Source organism: Corapipo altera, unplaced genomic scaffold, assembly GCF_003945725.1.
Source record: "Corapipo altera isolate COAL_440 unplaced genomic scaffold, ASM394572v1 62, whole genome shotgun sequence".
Taxonomy (NCBI): Eukaryota; Metazoa; Chordata; class Aves; order Passeriformes; family Pipridae; genus Corapipo; species Corapipo altera.
Window position 1 is genome coordinate 12,514,731 of NW_020884894.1, and position 17,971 is coordinate 12,532,701.

A 17,971-nucleotide genomic window follows, 5' to 3' on the forward strand; every position below is an offset into this window, starting at 1 on the left:
ATGAAACCCTTCAGACTTTACCCCATCCACCTCCAACTCTTTTTTCATCCCACTAATGCCTCTTTAATTGTTATTAGTACATTCAGTATAACAACATGGCATTATCTCACAAAGAAAGCAGTAACTTTAGTTCTCTACCCCATAAAAAATGAAGCTGTATTTCCCACTGTGTTCCTGAGGTAGGAGTCACTTGCTATTGAAGACCCCAGCACAGATGAGACTGTGCCATGGGCAGTGAGCACTGCAGTGCACTGCAGCCTGGGCCAGGAGGAGCCAAGGATTGCACACCTCACAGGGGGAAAGACCCAGACAAACCTCAGTACAGGCTACCTGACCAGAATTTTCCTTCCTGTCAGTCTGTGCCCTGTACCTAGCATGCATTTTCTGCCTCAGTATTCAGTTCACACACTTTCTCCACTGCTTTTAACTCATAACTGTGCTATTAAAGTAAAATGGGATCCGTCCAAGGAGCTACAGCTGTCTCTTATGTTCTCATTACTGGCCTTGGACAGCTGCCTCCAGTAGTCAGTCATCTTTAAGAACTATGTTTCTTTTGAAGGCTGTTTGAGATGTAGTAAAAGGTGCTAAAACAGCAACCTTATTTCACTTTTGTACAGAGCAAATAGAGTTAATTCTTGCAAATGTTGGTATGCACAGATAAAAGCCCCACCAACTTAATATTTTTGTTGCCACAACTGTCATGTAACTGGGCCCATAAGAGTCCATGTCAGCAGGTGGTGACAGTTCACTGCTGCCTCCTTTAGCAGGTGAACACCAATGGACCAGGTCTGCTGCTCCAGCTGTGCCAATGTGCTCTGGCACCAGGCAACAGGGACTGCAGTAGGTCCATTCAGCCAGTGGACCTTCTCCTCTCCTAAAGTACTGAATCCCAGCCAAACCTAAGGTGTAGCATAGATTGGGTCCAAAATGCTGCACCTGATAACGATATTCATGCTTCTTGTTGGCTGCCTTACAAATCCATTCGACAGATTATATTGGAAGAGTGGTAGAAAACAAAGATTTTCCTTGATTGTTCAACCTAGATCAAAATAGTGACTATCAAAATAGAAGGTGAGATCAGTCTTGCTAGTAACTCTTGAGACACTTACTCTCCTGGAAAAAATGAGGTTTCATGTCATTCGAGTTCCTCTTATTTTTCGTACTTCCTGACTCTGCCATCCTCGGTTCTGAGGTCTGTCTGTGTGCTGGCAGTGTCCAGCTATTGCTCCTGACACAGCAGGGACGAGGGCTGAGCTGAGAGGAGGCCACTTCAGTCACCTGAGTCAAATCACCTCAGGTTACACTGAAATACAGGGAACATGATGGAATCAATGCAACACTGCTTAGGACACTGAGTACTAGGAGGTGACCAGATAGTTTAAATCTGTAAAAATTAATCATCTTCTAACATTTATCTCCTAACATTAAAGTCTTACCCAGTCTGAAACTTGCTGTGAACATTCCCTGGGTTTTCACTGGGAATTTATCATGTTTACCATAGTAGGATCATGCTGCTTAAAGTGAATTCATGCTGTATTAACAGGATTGAAGGAAAACCTGAAGAATTTTTAGTTCATAAATAGCCAATATACAAGAAGGATAAAAAAGATCATAAAGAAAAAGCATCAGCATTACACCTTTGCTGCCTGCTGACATCAAAGCATTTCTGTAAGCATCATGGTAAAAGAGTTATATCAGATGTCTGGGTTAAAACAATGGAGCTTTGTGTATATTTAGAGGCAACTGATAATTTAAGAAGTAGCACGAGGAATATGAGAGGTCCTTATTTGCAGGCAGAAACAGGGAAGCTGCATTATACTAAAGAAATCTTTTTTTTTCTTTAACAAAACCATGAGAACATTTTCTAGGAAGAAGTAGAGCACAGTTAAGAGCCATTTTAAAGACAGTTAAGGCTGTGGTTGTGAAACTCTTAGGCTTACTATTAACAGGACTAAAAGAAAGATTTGCCTGCAGTACTTGTGTGAAAGGAATAATAGAACCTGAAAGCTAACAGGTGGCACAGAAACAACATAGGAATGCAAATTCTTTCACGTTCAAGCAAGAGTCTGGTACAGAATAAATATTTTAGAAGATGCAGAATTAACAAGTATTAACAGTGGTGAAGATTTTCTCTACAGGTTATTCTACAACTCTTGTATTACTCTCTTTTCTGCATGTATTGGGAAAGGGGAAGAGGAAGGAAAAGTTGTTGGCTCTTTTTTGAGTAGAAAAGCATGAGAAATAAGTCAGTTAAGATTATTAAGAACCATATGGACTTAGAACAAAAGTGAGAAGTTCAGCTATGAAAGCTGAGTATACAAAGAGAACAGACAGGGAAGTGAAAGCTACTCTGTTGCAACACAGTTTCAGATTTTTGTAATGCTTTCTTGTCAGATGAGTTTATCACTAAAACAGTTCTTTATTAGAAAACTTCTCAGTGTGATCTCCACTGGTCGTTAGTAGGTTAAAGAAAAAAATCCAATTATACAGAGTTTAGAGGCAGAAGCCTGTCCTCTGAGAGGGTGAGTAGCTCGTGCTGCTGCTGTTGGCCTTGAGAGTTGGGTGTGACCAGGACTATGGCCACTGGAATTTCAGAAACTTTACAACACTGTGTACAGTCCTAAGAAAGTGCTTGCACTGATAGGTGTGGAGATAAGAGAATCAGATGCAATCTGATTCTTTCATGTGTTCTTTCCCCTTAAATCAATTATTTTAAAAGTCGTGCAGGTGGTTCTTAGTAAGGATTCAACATTTTAAACCAGATTCATTTAAATCGAAGAAAGGTTCGGGTTAGAAAAAAATTATTTTTGTGGAATGTGTCAAATGATGGAATTAACGAAAAAGATGCACCAGAATCTTCCAATACAGGTTAAAGAGTCACAGCTCTTAAGTCAGGATTTTATACCTCTGCTACGACTGCAAAATCCATTTGTTCTTCATTTAGTAGAAATCAGCTGTTTAAACTACAGCTTGATTGCAAAAATAACTGGATACACTTCAGTTTGGGCTGCAATTGTGTAGGTACTGACAGTGAGAACTGTACTGAGACATCTCAAAACATTAGTGTGTCGTGATTATGGATGTCCATAAAGTGAAGGGGATGTCCAGATGGCTTTAAATCAGAGGATTATTGGTTTAGACTGCCCCTACTAGATCTTAAAGTGAAAAAGCAGACTTTTCATTTTTGCATAGCAGATCTGTTTATGATGTGGCACATTACATAAAAAATTCAGGGCTAAATATTTCATTTTCGGAGAATTATGAATTTGAAGCACTGCTTGTGGCCTGTCATCAGCTTGGCAGTGTCACCATAAAAGCGACCATAGGAAAAGAGCTGTATGAAGATCATTTCTGGTCACTGTATCAGTGATGCTGTGGGAAGGTGTGGCAGTGACAATCTGAAAACAGGTTATAGAGTCCATATCTTAGCTGCACTACATAACTTCCAAAGTTACTGTGATATTACATTCACTGTATAATTCCCTATTGAACTTGGTCAGTAGTAGCAGAAACTTAGAAGTCATGGACACTTTGTTAAGCATTATAACTAATGAATTACGTTAATGTCCGTTACATTTAAAAATATAGCCAAGAAGCTTCAGCTGTGCTGTGGAAGGGAACGTCACTGCTGAACTGAGGGAAGCATTTAGCAGGGAGGTTTTTCCATGCCTTGCTCTCTCCTGCCACCATGTGGCTTTTCCATTTTAAAAAAGGCCTAATTGTACTACCCTCGAAGTCACTGAAACGAGTAGTGAGGTACTTTGTTCATTGTTTAAGTTGTGAACCATATTTAAGGTTCAAGTCATTGAAGCAGGAAGGTTCACAAAAAACCACAACAATATGTTAAGCATTCAAGTTCTATTCATTTCAGAGTGACCTAATCGGTCTTTTTCTTACTTTTCAGGAGCCCAAGCCCCCACTGTTTCAAGCATTGCATAAATTACATGAGCTCAGAATGTTTGACAGAATATAATTACCTCATACCAGTTTGTGAAAAGTCTATGCTGAAAATAACTTTTTTTTTCTTCCCAACAAAACCATCAATAAGCATTTTGAGCTGGACTGTGACTCTTGAACTTGAGTAGCCCACATCTCATCCCAGGTGATAGTATTGATTTATAGGCTCTTGGTAGTCTTGAGGTGTTCTCAAAAATTTTCAAAAGATCTTGACTTCTTTGAGATTAATTAGGAATGGTTCTTGCAGTGTTGAAGATGTCCGTGATAAGAAGATCATAAAAGCATTTCCTTTTGGAAAAAAAAGTAGAAGTGTTAAGAATACAGCAGAAAACAGAATCAATGAGATTGGGTTGCAAATTCCCTTCTTCTCTATAGCAATGTTTTGTTTCTGTATCTAATGCTTTTACTGCCTATGAACAAGGCTTGGCTTAATTAATCCTATTATATTTGTCACCTTGAATAGCATTATACTAATTGACTAATCCTACCTTTAAGATCAGAATCAGAAGAACCTGATTTTGCTGAAGAACTCTTGTAAGCGCTTCAAGGAAGAAGAGTTCACAAATTAAAGGGTGCTAGCCATGCTTTCCTTAAATATCCGTTCTACCCCAAGACTCACGTTGTATATCACACTAAACCCCAGCCATTTTACTTTGTTCTGTGATGACTAAAGTAACATGAAAATTGAAGATCTGTCTCTCTGGGTTCACTCTGTGCTCCTGTTTGTTGTTATGCAGATGGGTCCAAGTGTGATGCCAGGGACTCGATGTGTGTGTCAGGGTCAGGATCAGGTCCATGGAGAATAACCAGCATCACAAACAGCCAGTGATCACCAGGAAGGACCCCCGTGGTAAGTCAGGGCTGAGGTCATGTCAGGAAATCAGTGCACAGGCCAGGGCCTGTGTCAGTGAGGTCCATGGCCACCCACAGGCGTGGCAGAACTCCAACAGACATTCCAACAACACAGGGCAGGGAGGGGGAAGTTCCAGGCCTGATTTTGTGTGGGCTTCAGGACCTATAGGCAGGGTCTGCAGGGTGGAGCTAATCAGAGTCGTTAAGGATCATTAGTGCACTCAGGGACCCGTTAGATTCTCAGCAGCAATGGAAACACAAGGAACAAGAACGGGATAATGCAAATTATTCATGGAATAATGCCCACAAGCCACAATTGTCATTTTGGGTAACGAGTTAAGTTTGGGAAACTTTGTATAAAGAGGAGGAGCCTCCTAGAAAAAACTATGATATTTTTCCTTTTTAACACTTCAAGGTTGCTACTTTTTCACTTATACTTACATTCCTTGTAACTTTAATATTACATCTGGAGAAGAATTGTAATAGAAGAACCAGAATATTTTTCCTACATCTAACCCTTTTTCTTTCCTTAATTCTTCAAGTCTCATCACGGTTTTTCTATTTTTGAATAACAGAAAGACACATCTTAACTTTTTACCATTGGAAATACATGGAAACTCTGTGAGTGCAAGAACTAGGAAAGCATACAGTGCTCTGATCACAAAGATGTTATCACACACAGCACTGAGGATTTTACCTGCTTTGGGTCACTGAACTTTGGCTTGAGTTAACCAGACAATTAAATAGCCAGTGGAACTGATTGGCCATGTGATATGATCTTTCATTTCATTTAAATGAATGCCATGGGTTGAATAAAGTTAAATATTTAGCATCCTGAGCACAACAGCAAAAAATGAAAAAATGCTCGGTATGTGTTTAAAAACATGATGACACATTTCTCAACAGCAAGTTCACATTGCACTGGCTATAGGGTACTTGTTGCTCTGTAATATAACACATAAATACTTTAGGCACACAGAGGGGTAGTGATGTTATTTTAATGTTTCAAATTAATGGAGTATACACAAATGTTAAGGTATATCAAAGAGAATTAAACTGTTTAAGAACTCACAGATCATTTTCCTGCCTTTTTTGCCGATAGGTGAGCAGGCCTTGAACTGACCTGAAGGCATGGTCTGTTTTACACTTTCCTCACACACAGATTCCACCTTACAACAGGGGAGATGACACCCCTTTCTGTGCTTCAGCTGCTTTTATAGTTTCTTTGTTCCTAAATGTTTGTAACATCTTGGAAACACCATTTCTGAAGAAGCTGGGGCCCTGCTACCCCGGGCCAGGGAGCTGCCCCTGTGGCTGCCCCTGTGCCAGACCCTCCAGCTCTGCAGTGCTGAGTTTCATTTCGGGTGTGCTCATTTCCAGCTCTTCTTCAGCATGTCAGAGTAACACAGTGATACACCTCCAAATGGCCTTGCCATTGCTTTTCTATGTGCCAAGGAAATCCCTTCTCATTTCCTGCATTTACAGGCAAAATTAAACACACAGAGTGTGGCATTGCTAAGCTTGGGAAGTGAAGTTTCGTACTTTCAGGCTAAGTGTGAACAAACATTTCACCTTATCTGCTTCAGCCAAATCCACTTCCTTTTCCTTCTGCTTCCTCCCATTTCCATGCACAAAGTGGCTCACCATCATTCCTGTTTAAGGAGGAGGATGGTGGTGTCTCTGATCTCTGCTGTGGGCTGGAACTGGGATGCAGAAACGTGCCTCAGGTCGGTATCTTTCAGTAAAGTGAACGAGCAAACAAAACCAAAAAAACAAAACTAAAAAACCTCACAGGAAACCCAGCTTGGTATGTCTGAACCAGAAGATAAAGACAAGCCTCTTAAACTAGCAACTTCCCATATTTTCATTAATATTATAGTGTATTCAATTCTTCAAAGAGCTGTATGTTAAAGGAACAGTAATTACTAAAAAATCCAGTGGCAGGGAGAACTTAAGGATTTCTCTTTCTATAACATCATGAGCTGCTTTGAACAATTATTTATCTCTAAAATCTATTGTGTAATTAATGGTTACATGACAGCAAATAAATAATACAGCATACAAATATTTTTTATTTAAGGAAGAAGGATTTTAACCTGTGTATGAACAGGCTCAGGAAACAGGAAATTGGGAATGGAGAGGACTCCATTCAATCCACAAGAAATTTGAGGGATGCTATAGTGAAAGTAAGGAAATACTTCTTGACTAAATTTAGAACTGGCCTAGGAAAATCCGGGCTGCAGGTGTTGATGGAAATGTTGCAGGAATTTTAAAACAGTTTAGTTTTATGACCAGTTATCCAAGCTAAGGCAATGATAGGAAGTAACCCTATCTTACTGCCCCAGGGTAGGAGCCAGGGTCAGGAGGGCACTCCTTTTAGTGCCACAATATTACCTGCATCTCAAAAGAAGAATTTTGCTGTTTCTTCTGAGTAGAATTCACATTCCTAGAAACTTCAGATGGTTAATATTCTGGACAAGGAGTTCAGTTTCGTATTTAATATAAAATATTCCTGTAGAAATTCTATCATGCCTCACAATGAAAGCCAAAGGTCAGAGTGGGTTCCAGGAGTGCCCTGGTGAGCTGAGAGAGGCTGTGCTGCTTGTGAGCCCTGGCTGGGCTCTCACTGCTCCTGCTTTAGGGAGGGAAAGAGGAGAGGAAGGGAGGTACCCAGGGCTGCACAACAAATGTCAGGCTAAGAGTTGGAAAAGTGCAATAATATATTACCATGGTTAAGTATAGATCTAACAAATTATCATCACACAATACAGGAGGGCAAAATCCTTCAAAATTTTATTGCTAATATACTTTTATGAGTTTTAATAGAATTGGTATAAATTCTATAGTAATTAATACCAGATAGGAAGCTATGTAGGTAGACTTCTTAAGGAAGGTAGACTTCTTAAACTAGAGTTTTTCAAATGGCTTCCTGGATTGACAATAAGGGAGAAGTAATAACAGAGAAATTTACATTAAAATAATACATTAAAGTTTAAAACATAAATTTTCTCAGATAGAATGACTAAAATGCTATATATGTAAAGTATATATTAAACATATAAACAATTGCCTTTACAGACCAAGTTTTCCACAACTTGATTAAAATGAAAGTTTTAGGTTTTGATTGCAAAAGTGTTTAAAGATGTTTTTTTAAAAAGCAAGGAATATACACCTACCCTGTAGATATTTGATGTCAACATGTCTCAGAGGTCAGACTGCAATTCAAGGTTATTACTTCTTACGTTTACAGGGAAGATCACACACAAATAGTTGCTTTATGTCCATCACATATAATCCCTCACTTTAGAAATGAGCCCAGAGGCTACTGTAAGATGTCTTAGAAGGCCACAGAACAAAAGGAGTGTTTTTTATTTTAGTTTCATAACAGAACCAAAAAATGATTTTAGTCTCAAACTAGCAGCAAATTGGAAATGCACCCTGAATCCTGGCGTTTTTCATTGATAATACAAGCTTTGATTTTTAAAAGTAATATATTTAAGACCCCTGTTGTATTATGCCTGATTTTTACATTCTGAAAGTAGAGTTTCTGGTATGCTGTGTCATGATTTGGAGTTTTAATATCAGACCTCTAAAATGATGTTTCAAATTGGTTGTATATTTTTGACTTAGATGGGATGAGCACAATAGTGTGGGACAGATTTTTTGTAGATTAGTTTAATTTGGGGCAGATTATATGTCAGAGAAGACAAAGAAGATGAAGCCTACATCACTTATTAATCCATCTAAAATGGATTTCCTTCTCAGTCTACAATATATTTGTCTCAGGTATTACCTTAGTTTCAGGTATCTATCATGGCCAGCTTTCTTCAGGAATTTAAACCCTGTCTCCAAGTGGGACTGCCTGTTATGAATCATTGCATTTAGGAAAAGCAATCCAGTGGGAAGCTGGTTTTGCTGAAGTATCATTCCTGCCTTCCCAGCTCTCCGTTTTCAGCTGAGCTGGGGGGATGCTGCAGATGACACCCAGGTTTTTCACTTGGCTTTCACTTTTATGTAACACAGCCATCTCAGAGCCTCTGGCATTTATTTCTTTTATAACCTACAATATTCACATATTCACTAGAATACAGAGAAAATGATACCTATTCCCAAAAGGTTTAGTGAGCTGATGAATCATCATCTAACCTTTTGCTCAATCAGCACAAGGAATCAGTCAGCACACAGTAACTGTGTCTGTGTGCACACATGTATGCATGCACATACACTGGTGTTTTAGGGAGAAATTTGTGTACAGAGAGTGTCATACTTTCCACAGGATAAATAAATTGTTTTACCAAAGTCATTCAAATAGGTCTGTTATAAAAGCAAGGGAAATCCCTAACTAAGCAAGGAGTTTGTTCCTGCATAATTGTTGCGTGCATTATTTCGTCTCATTGACTTTAATATGACCACTCCCAAGCTGAAAATCAAGTATGTGCTGAATGTTTAGATTTTTAAAGGAACCAGAATATAAAGATCTTCCCAAACAGAAAAATGGTCTCAGGGATTTTTTGCTTTTGGAAGAGTTTCCTAAAATGTATTTTACTTTGCCTGATGATATTTCTGATGTCTTCAACAGTTTCTTCGCAGATGTAGTCTATTGCCATGTGCATGTGTTCTTGAAATATGAGATGCATCTGCTCTCTAAAGATATTTAAAAATTGTAACTCCCAGAAGAAAATAATTTTGTATCTAAAGACTGAGGGGCCCAGCATGGTCACCTAGCCTGAGTACCCATATATATTGTGCACAAGTTCCTGTTGGCTAACAAAGTATCATGAAGTGCAGTTTTGTGCAGTAAGAGCAATAACAATCTGGACAAAGAACAGGTTGCAGAGCATGTGATGTGCTGCATATTCACACTCCAGCACGCCCTGTAGTAGCTTGTTTGTACATTTGTACCTACAGGCAGAAGAATCCTTGTTTCACCTTTTGCCTAAACTTCATTGAATAGAGGCAAACAGCCTCTATTATTAGATATTAGATACAGATACAGATATTAGAAACAGAAAGAAAAGAACTATTAAATTGGCTAAATTCAGTCGAAATATACCCAAGTTGCCTATCACATAAGCATTCTCTCTGATTTTACAGGCAGAAGATGCAGGAGATTAAGTAACCTCTGTACGAATTTTTGGAACATAGAAGGTAATTTGGAAACAGAATTAAGACTCTCTGATTCCGTGGCAGTTTTTCCAAATTAGGTTGTCTTTGTCAGGCACATCATGATAATTTTGGTGTACTTGTTCTTTTCATCTGTCCTAACATACATAATGAGTTTGCAGCTTTTTTTTCCTCCTACATCCATCCTCATTTCCTTGTCTCCTTAGCCACATCTTTCAGTCATTCCAGTCTCCTCTAAGAGCGGTTTCACAGCCCCTTTGTCATAGTGGTGCTAAAGGAAGCTCACAAATAATGGATTAGGTACAAAAAAGATGGCTGTGAGGTACTGTATCGGTGAGACAGTCCTACTACCCCTGTGTCTTGTAAAACTGTCCTGTATATTTTTCCTACTGTCTTAACTTAAACTTGCAAATGAAGGTAGGCTCACACAGCGTTTGACAACAGAGGCTGTACCATGACACACAGCTCATTAATTCTGCTCAGGATTTTGTGTCTACTTTCTTGACTTTCATCTTCATGAATCCATGACATCATGCACAAATTGAATAGTCTAACTACAAAATTGATCCATTTTGTGACTGTGAATTGTCCTTTAGCACTGTGAGAGCTACTACTGCAATGATAAAGTTTGTTGTTTGTCAACTCTGGCTTAGCCTTTGCTGAGTAGACCATAACATAAGTGCTTTTTGAAAAGTTACGGAAGTTTTCATGTCTACTGACCCTGTCATCCCTGGCATACTGAGAAAGGAATTCTGAAGCATCCCCTAACAAGCTTTTTATCAAAGTATTAGCCTCAAAGAGTTACCTTCTCTTCTGGGCCAGTGTACATAGGAAATGTTTCCAGTGTTAATCATTAACATAGTAGTGCTAAAAGAATTGTTTGGATCTATGAACATTCAGCAGAGTTTTAATTTGCTAACATGAGAGACTCTGCAGGTTTACAGATTCTCATGAAAATATGCAAAAGTGGCATACATTCACTGCTGCTGGGAACAGCCCTTTTGCAGTGTATGTGTATCTGTGTACACACAGAAAATATATTAGAAATCAGGAGTAAACTGAGTTTCTGCTTATAAAATTCAGAGATTCATGATTTTCTTTCTTGTACAGTATCCTATAGAATCAGATGAGTTTATTATGGTGAAGCTTATTTGATCTGATTTGATTTGGTCTGTTACATTTCCTTTCCTGTTTTACAGTTGACTGAATTTTTCCCTTGGGATATGGAGTCAGGATTGAAGTAAAACAGTAAGCTTTAGTCCTTCAAGTCTTTTGCCAAAGTAAGGCAGATAAATGTAAAATTTACTATATCTCACTAGCAGCTTTGAGGAAAGAACAACTTCCCTGCTACTTATAGTTAACCTCAATATGGGTCAAAAAAAAAAATGTAAAAGGTGAATTGTGCACAGTGCTCCCATGAGTATAAATGTTAATTAGGCAGCTTTGCTCCTGGCACATGGATATTACTTTATATGACCACAATATCAAACAGAAGAGATACAGCAATAATCAGCTTTCTGTCTCACGATCTTAAAACAATGCATAGAGATTTCTTTCATTCAGTATATTGCAATAATTGCAGCAAACTAATTTAATGGAAGAAATAAGAAACAACACAGAGCAACAAGTTTCATTATTTGCATACTTAGGAGACTTCCTGAAGCTGGAAGTAAACAGTGGTTTTGGTATCGAAATTCCCTGCATGCAGTCTTTGTCTCCATCATTAACTGGCAGTTTACTGTAAACATCAAAGTGTAAATATGTCTCGAAGTTGGATTTTAAGTTGAATACCAATTAATTTGAGCAGGGTTTTCTGGATTTAAGGGATAAGATGAAAGACAGGTTTGGTGATAAATAAATTAAAAAAAAGCAGAAAAACTGGCATCTAGCTGGAAGTATTGGGATGGCAGGTGAAAATTACTCTGGAGGACCAACCTCACTGAGGCCTGTAAATGTAAGGGTGAGGTGGGGGCAAAAAAGAGAGATGTTAACAGAACCTCTGACTGATTTTAACAGCATTTTCGAAAGATTTAACTTAGAACATGTATGACTAGCATGTAAATTGGTTTTGCACACTTTCTGATTAGTTTTGGTAGTGTTCTGCTTTCTGCCAAAGCAAGAGCTGGTTGTACACAGTCAGTCCACAGAAATGTTTAAGAAATCAGGAGTTTGGACTGTGAGTGCACAGGTTGTTCTCAGTGATAAAGACAGTTTTCAAGCTTTGCTCCCTTTGTACCTCTATCCTGGTACATGGTCCTGGTGGTGATAGTGCAGCTGTTTGTGAGTCTACATGGTTAACAGATCAGGGAAATTATGAATTTCTAAAATAAACCTTTTTCTTAGGGTTAATGTAACCCTTGCTATCCTAAGAAAAAGGATAATTTTTAACAATAATATCAATGCTTGATATTTTTCATCATGCAGCCCCACAGGCACTTGTATGAACCATTGTATCAAACCCCAGAATGGGGACAGGGAACTCCTCGAAGAGACTTTGCTACAGAAAACACAGGATATCGAGACAATCTCTTCCTTCAAGCATTTGAAAAGTAGATTTTTGTTTTTCACGGATTTTCAATGTGCATTATTGTTTCTGTGGAAGCCACTAGAGAGCAGCAGACACGTCAGGAGTGGCCAGTCATAAAGGTAACTGCTAAACTGACATCGAGATGATCGATCAGGTCATTTTGGTAAAGGAGGCAGAACTGGGACACTACTTGCATGGTTTTCTTACAGACACATTCTGTTTGTTTTCTTGGTACACTTGCAAGTAGACAGTACACGTTTTCAGGTGCAGTTCTACAGATTCTTTCTTTTCACTGCTCTCCAAAGTGGTCTCAATTCCATTCACAAGTTTAAGTAAGTGCTTCATCATCATCATCACAAATAGCACTTCACCAGTTTGAAAGACGAGAAGCATAAGAACAAATCATTGCTAGTGAAAAACTTTCTCTAATTAGATACTAGTTCACTTTTAAAATACAGGGTAGATTACAATCTGGTGTGTCTCTAAAAATTTTCATAGATATTGCTCACCCTTCAGTGTTCTTGCTGAAAAAAAATCTGTCTGAACTGGCCCTTTGATTTTCAGCATCAGCAGAGAGATGAAGCTTAAGGGATGTGGAAATTAAATCTAGCCTGGACTATTACAGATTATGTCATATTTCCTCTGTAGACAGATTCAGCCTTTAAGAATGTATTTTTGCACCTTTTAAAATCACTTTCTTCTGTAGGTCTTCAGAGTAGGGTCAAAAATATGTATGATAAAGCTAGTTGTTTTGATAGTGAAGGTTGCATTATACCCTAATCAATCTTTGCCACGGCTGGGAGACAGGATTCCTATATTATCCTAAGAACAGCATAATGCTTGCAGTCACAGCATGCATCATTTTCCCACACTGCTCACCCCCTCCTCCTTACTGGGGAGGAAAGGAAGGAGAATGGAGATGACCTTCAGTTATGCTGGGGATAAATGGTAAATAAGAAAAAAAAGGTGAGAAAGGGAATTTTAACATTGCCAAGTAAAAAAAAGTACACAAGCTGGGTTTTTTTTCCCTAGACCACAAAGTTCTGGTGGGTGAACTCTTCTGTTGCCCTAATTTTTTAGGGGTTTCCATGTATTTTCCAAGGAATTTCTACTTTTAGAGGTTCCATGTATTTCTACTTCCATGGTAGAAGTGTAAATTTGGTTTCCTAGTTTCAGAGTCTCCCTTTGGTCCATTGTTTTGACCTCTTGAAAATGTGCCTCCAAGTCATAGGAAAGCTCAGTCTTTGTGTTGGTGGGATCCAAGCTTTGCAGCGACTGTGACTGACATACCAAAGATATCTGCGTGCTGACAGGTGGGGAGCTGTTCTCCCTCAGGGCAGGGTTGGGGGAGTTCAGGGGGGAGTGAAAACACGCAGCGAGTCGTTCATTACTGGTGGGAAGGGCTTCAGTTTTAGCCGGGGGTGCAATCAAGGCTTTGTGTCAATTTAGGCTGCAAATTAAGAGAATCAGCTGAAAAATTTTTTCTCGGAATCCTAACCAGACAAAATGGTTGGAGCTCTTTGGAGTTTAAAGTTTTAGATTGAGAGAGGAATTATTAAGTAGATACTTTAAATGCAGCTTTCCTTTCTTGCTGTGATGATCACGTTTTTACATGTGAACTAGCACATATGCTGCTGACTTTTCTTTTCTTGATATTTAGTGGAAAAAAAACTAGTGGAAAAAAGCTGAGTCGTATTCATTTATATCTGTCTATCACCACAAAATGGTTGGGCATCATTTGTTTTTCAGAACCCAAAAATTCTGTGTAAACCTGAAGTCCTTTATATTAAATTTTCAAGTTAATATAGCAAAACATTAGACCACCAAGTTTACATATTTAAACATAAACAGTGGCAACAATTAGAAGGCCCTTATAATTAATTTAATAATTAGATTTTTACATTATTAATATATATTCAGTCTTTCATATGTTGACTATCTTTTATATGATATTAACTGTGCTGTATAAAGTGTATGACTCAGTTTTTTACAAGGCACTGATTGAGATCCCTGTCTTCCCCAGATGATGTTTTACCTTGGGTCAGCTCTGGGCCTCTGAGGTAGCTCAGTCAGGGACCAGTTTCACAGCAATTTAAGACCAGGATGAACTCTGTCAGCACGGTGGTAGCTCCACCCCTCCCATCCCACGTTATTATAATTTTTACTGTAAACGTCCAAGTCAATTTTTGATATAACTGTAGGAGGGTTTTAATATAACAGTAATTTTCTGGAGGGAAAAACAGTCTCAGTGACTGGTATTAAAGCAGTTTTCAGTCATGAAGCAATCTGCTCAGTGAAAGGGGAACTTTCATGAGGTGTCCAGATGTAAAAAGGGAGGCTGGGAGACCAGTCAGTGGCTCTTTTCTTGTAATACACAACAAATATATACACAATAAATATATAAATTTCTTCTACCTTAAGTGTTGAGCTCTATTAAAGCAAATCGATTCTTCCTAGCGGCATAACAGAATCTTAGTGAAAATTAATTTTTAAGTACAACATTTTCCTAAAAACCACTGTTCTAACCTACTTTATGTAAGAGTAAAGTAAAAAATAACCGATAGGAGACTTCTACAGTTTTAAACAATGGCTTTGATAGAATTACACAGACTTATTTTTTTCCAATTTGTATTTTAATGAAAAAAAAATCAACTATTTTAGGTTTCTATTTGCATGTAAATTTTAGTTTAAAAAGTCTTTCTGATAACATTGGATCAGCCTGATGAAAGTGCCAACTCTTTGGAAGAGGCAAACCCGAGGTTTTTCTTGCCTGCAGTCATCAAAAATCCCTGATTCCATATGATGGAATTTCAATCCGGGTGTCATCAAATTCCATTATAATAATTACATTTCCTACCTAAATTCTCCCCTCTAATTTCAGTTAGACAAGGTTTTCTCCAGTTTCTGTGTTAGCATGTCTGTGTTACTGGTTCCCTTCCGCAGGGACTGGCACTTAGTGTGCCACAGGCAGGTCCTGTAATCAGTGTGTGCCTCGGAATTGCTTTGTAAAACTTCCTCTTTTCCTGGACAGTAGAAAAAAAGCAGTGGGAAGGTGAGATCATGCTATTGAGAACAGGCAGGAGCATGGAAGTAGAGGCTCCTAAGCCATCATTTCACATGATAATATTCACTATTCAGTGGTATGATGGTATGCAGTGTTCCAAACATGACAGAGGGAACAGAAATACTCTGAAAGGCCACAACAGCCCAATGAAGAGCAGCTCATACACAGATACCTGAACTTGCAGGAGACTGACAGTCAAAACCTAAAGGTCTGTTCCAGCAAGTTTTGACTAGTGAACTGTCTGGCTATAGCTGGGGAGGAGATAATAAATCAGATCGAGACAGCTCCATCTTCTCTGTCCCTACTCGAGGGCTTGCCTGCTGAAAGCAAACGTCAGTTGTGTTACAAAACTGCTGATCCACAATCCTTGGTCAGAACAAAGATCGTGGAACATACTGGTTAAAATTAAAGGAGTTTTGCCACATATCCCTATGATCCACTCCGACTGATCAGTGTTTGATATGAGGGTCATATGAGGATCTAATCAAAGTTCAGGCTTTTTAATTTTTATTGTTTTCTACAAGTAATGAATTTTCAGCTTTGAATTTTCTGACACTAAGTTTAAGAAAAAAAAAGGTTATGGGGAATTCTGGAAAGCAATGTATATTACATTCAGTTATACTGGCTAGTACTCTGAGAAGAGTTTCTTTTTACACAGCAGACAATATGGAAGAATCTCAGAAGATCAGGACCAAACAAATAAATGTAAAGCTAATTAGCATAACAGAAGGCCTGTCTGTGGTATGTACACACAGCTGCTGTGTCAGGGTTGAGGCTTTCTGAACCATCAACAGAGGCCACAAGGGTAATTACAAAGTAATTCAGTTCTTACCCATAACAAAGGCCCAAATATCACACTTGATTGCACTAATCTTATTATATTCAGAAAGATACATACATGAGTACTGCAGATTGTGAACCTCTCCGTTCTGCTGTACTTACCAGTGCTGTCCAGAGAATCTGAAGTCACTTGGAAATTTTTTCCTATATAAATGGGCTAAAACCTAGAGATGGCTGAAGTGGATGCCTGTCGAGCTTCGAGAGCGCTGTTCCCAATGCAGGGGCAGCAGTGCCTTCCTGTCTTGGCTCTGATTGCTGCCCCATCCCCTGTTTGGATGCCCAGAGGGCTTATCCTCCTGGAAATAGCTCTGGCCTTAGGCTGCTGAAGGAAAAGGTATAGGAGGGGTTTACTATTCTTTGTAAGAAAAGAGGGGAGTAAGAGGGGAAGAAAGGCATCAGTAGTTATGATGCAGTTCTGGTTTAGGAAGCTCAGAGTGACCCCTGGGTTGGTACCTGGATATATGCATATTTTCTTGTTTCCTTTCCTAGTCAGATAAGGGGAATTTGTATTAATCTCTTCTTAAATTTCACTGAGGTTAAAGGAAACTTTAGATGCAGATTCTCATGTAGAACATATCCCCCCATACAGCCTGCTCAGAATCGCAGTGTAAATACAATACAGTAACTTGTTTAGAGTGGCAGATTTTTTATAGTAGCAAGAGGTTTAGAAAGTCTGAGGGTTGCTTTCTGTGACACTGGGGGTTCATGACATGTTTGACACACAGAAACAAAATAAGAATTTTGGTGGGCTCATTGTGAGAGCTGTGGGTCTGAAGCAGCTGGTATATTTATGTCCCACTCTTTACCTTCCCAGTCCAAAAAAAAGGTGGAGTTTTGTTTGTTTGTACATTCCAAACATGTAAACAAAAGCCAAGATTTATAAAAGGTTCCATAAAATAGAAAAGTGACTGTCAACTACAAGCAAAATCAATGACTGCTTTTTATTTTCTGTATCTTGATGCTTCAACAACATCTTTAGAAGAAGCCTAAGGGTTAGGAACCCAAAAGATATGTTACTTTCTTTGAAAGGTTATCCATATGAAGCCTTCATTTTGTCCTTTTTTTTTATGGCTTGTTTTTTATTTCAGTGTCCAAGTGTGATGGAAGTTCTTCAAGACTGACCCTGAAAGGTACCTGGCTCCCTCACAGAAGAGAGGATGGAAAAATAATCAGATGTTTTCACCACAAAATGAAGTCATCTTTAACTTTCCTCAAAAAATGTTATCCTCATATGACAACATGTCAAGTCATTTGAGTCTGCTGGATACAATCAGATTTATTGTTACCCTTGACCTCTGAGAGCTCCTAAAAATTATCCTGAGCAGTGTCACATACGAACTAAAACCAGAAATACTGGGTAAACCAGTTACACTGACATGAATGAGCCAGGTGATGAATTCTGGCAATCTCCTACCTCATAAGAGAACAGCACCAATTGCACATATGAAGATTTTTTTTCTGCATCCTGTAAGTACGAGTTGCAGCTTCATTCCTAATCCAGAATATGATACTCATTAATTACAGTTCTGTTATATTATGGAAGACAAATATTTCAGCACACGTGTGTGAGCAGCACACACAGTTCCAGGTGTGAGCAGCACACACAG

At 38.7% G+C, this 17,971-nt stretch overlaps 1 protein-coding gene across 11 annotated transcripts in view; it reads left to right on the forward strand.

The window, feature by feature from the left end:
* Positions 1-17,971, forward strand: part of LOC113948874 (leukotriene B4 receptor 1-like) — a 51,472-nt gene that overhangs the window by 16,288 nt on the left and 17,213 nt on the right. For 6 of the 11 annotated variants that reach the window (XM_027646868.1, XM_027646864.1, XM_027646866.1 and 3 more), the window contains exons 2-4: positions 1,544-1,668; positions 4,695-4,807; positions 17,453-17,831. The gene's annotated coding sequence lies outside the window, so the exon portion shown is untranslated. Of the gene's footprint in view, positions 1-1,543; positions 1,669-4,694; positions 4,808-6,889; positions 6,996-11,132; positions 11,214-12,532; positions 12,580-17,452; positions 17,832-17,971 lie in introns of those variants that run through there. The other 5 variants (XR_003528260.1, XR_003528261.1, XM_027646865.1 and 2 more) reach the window with 4 other exon arrangements.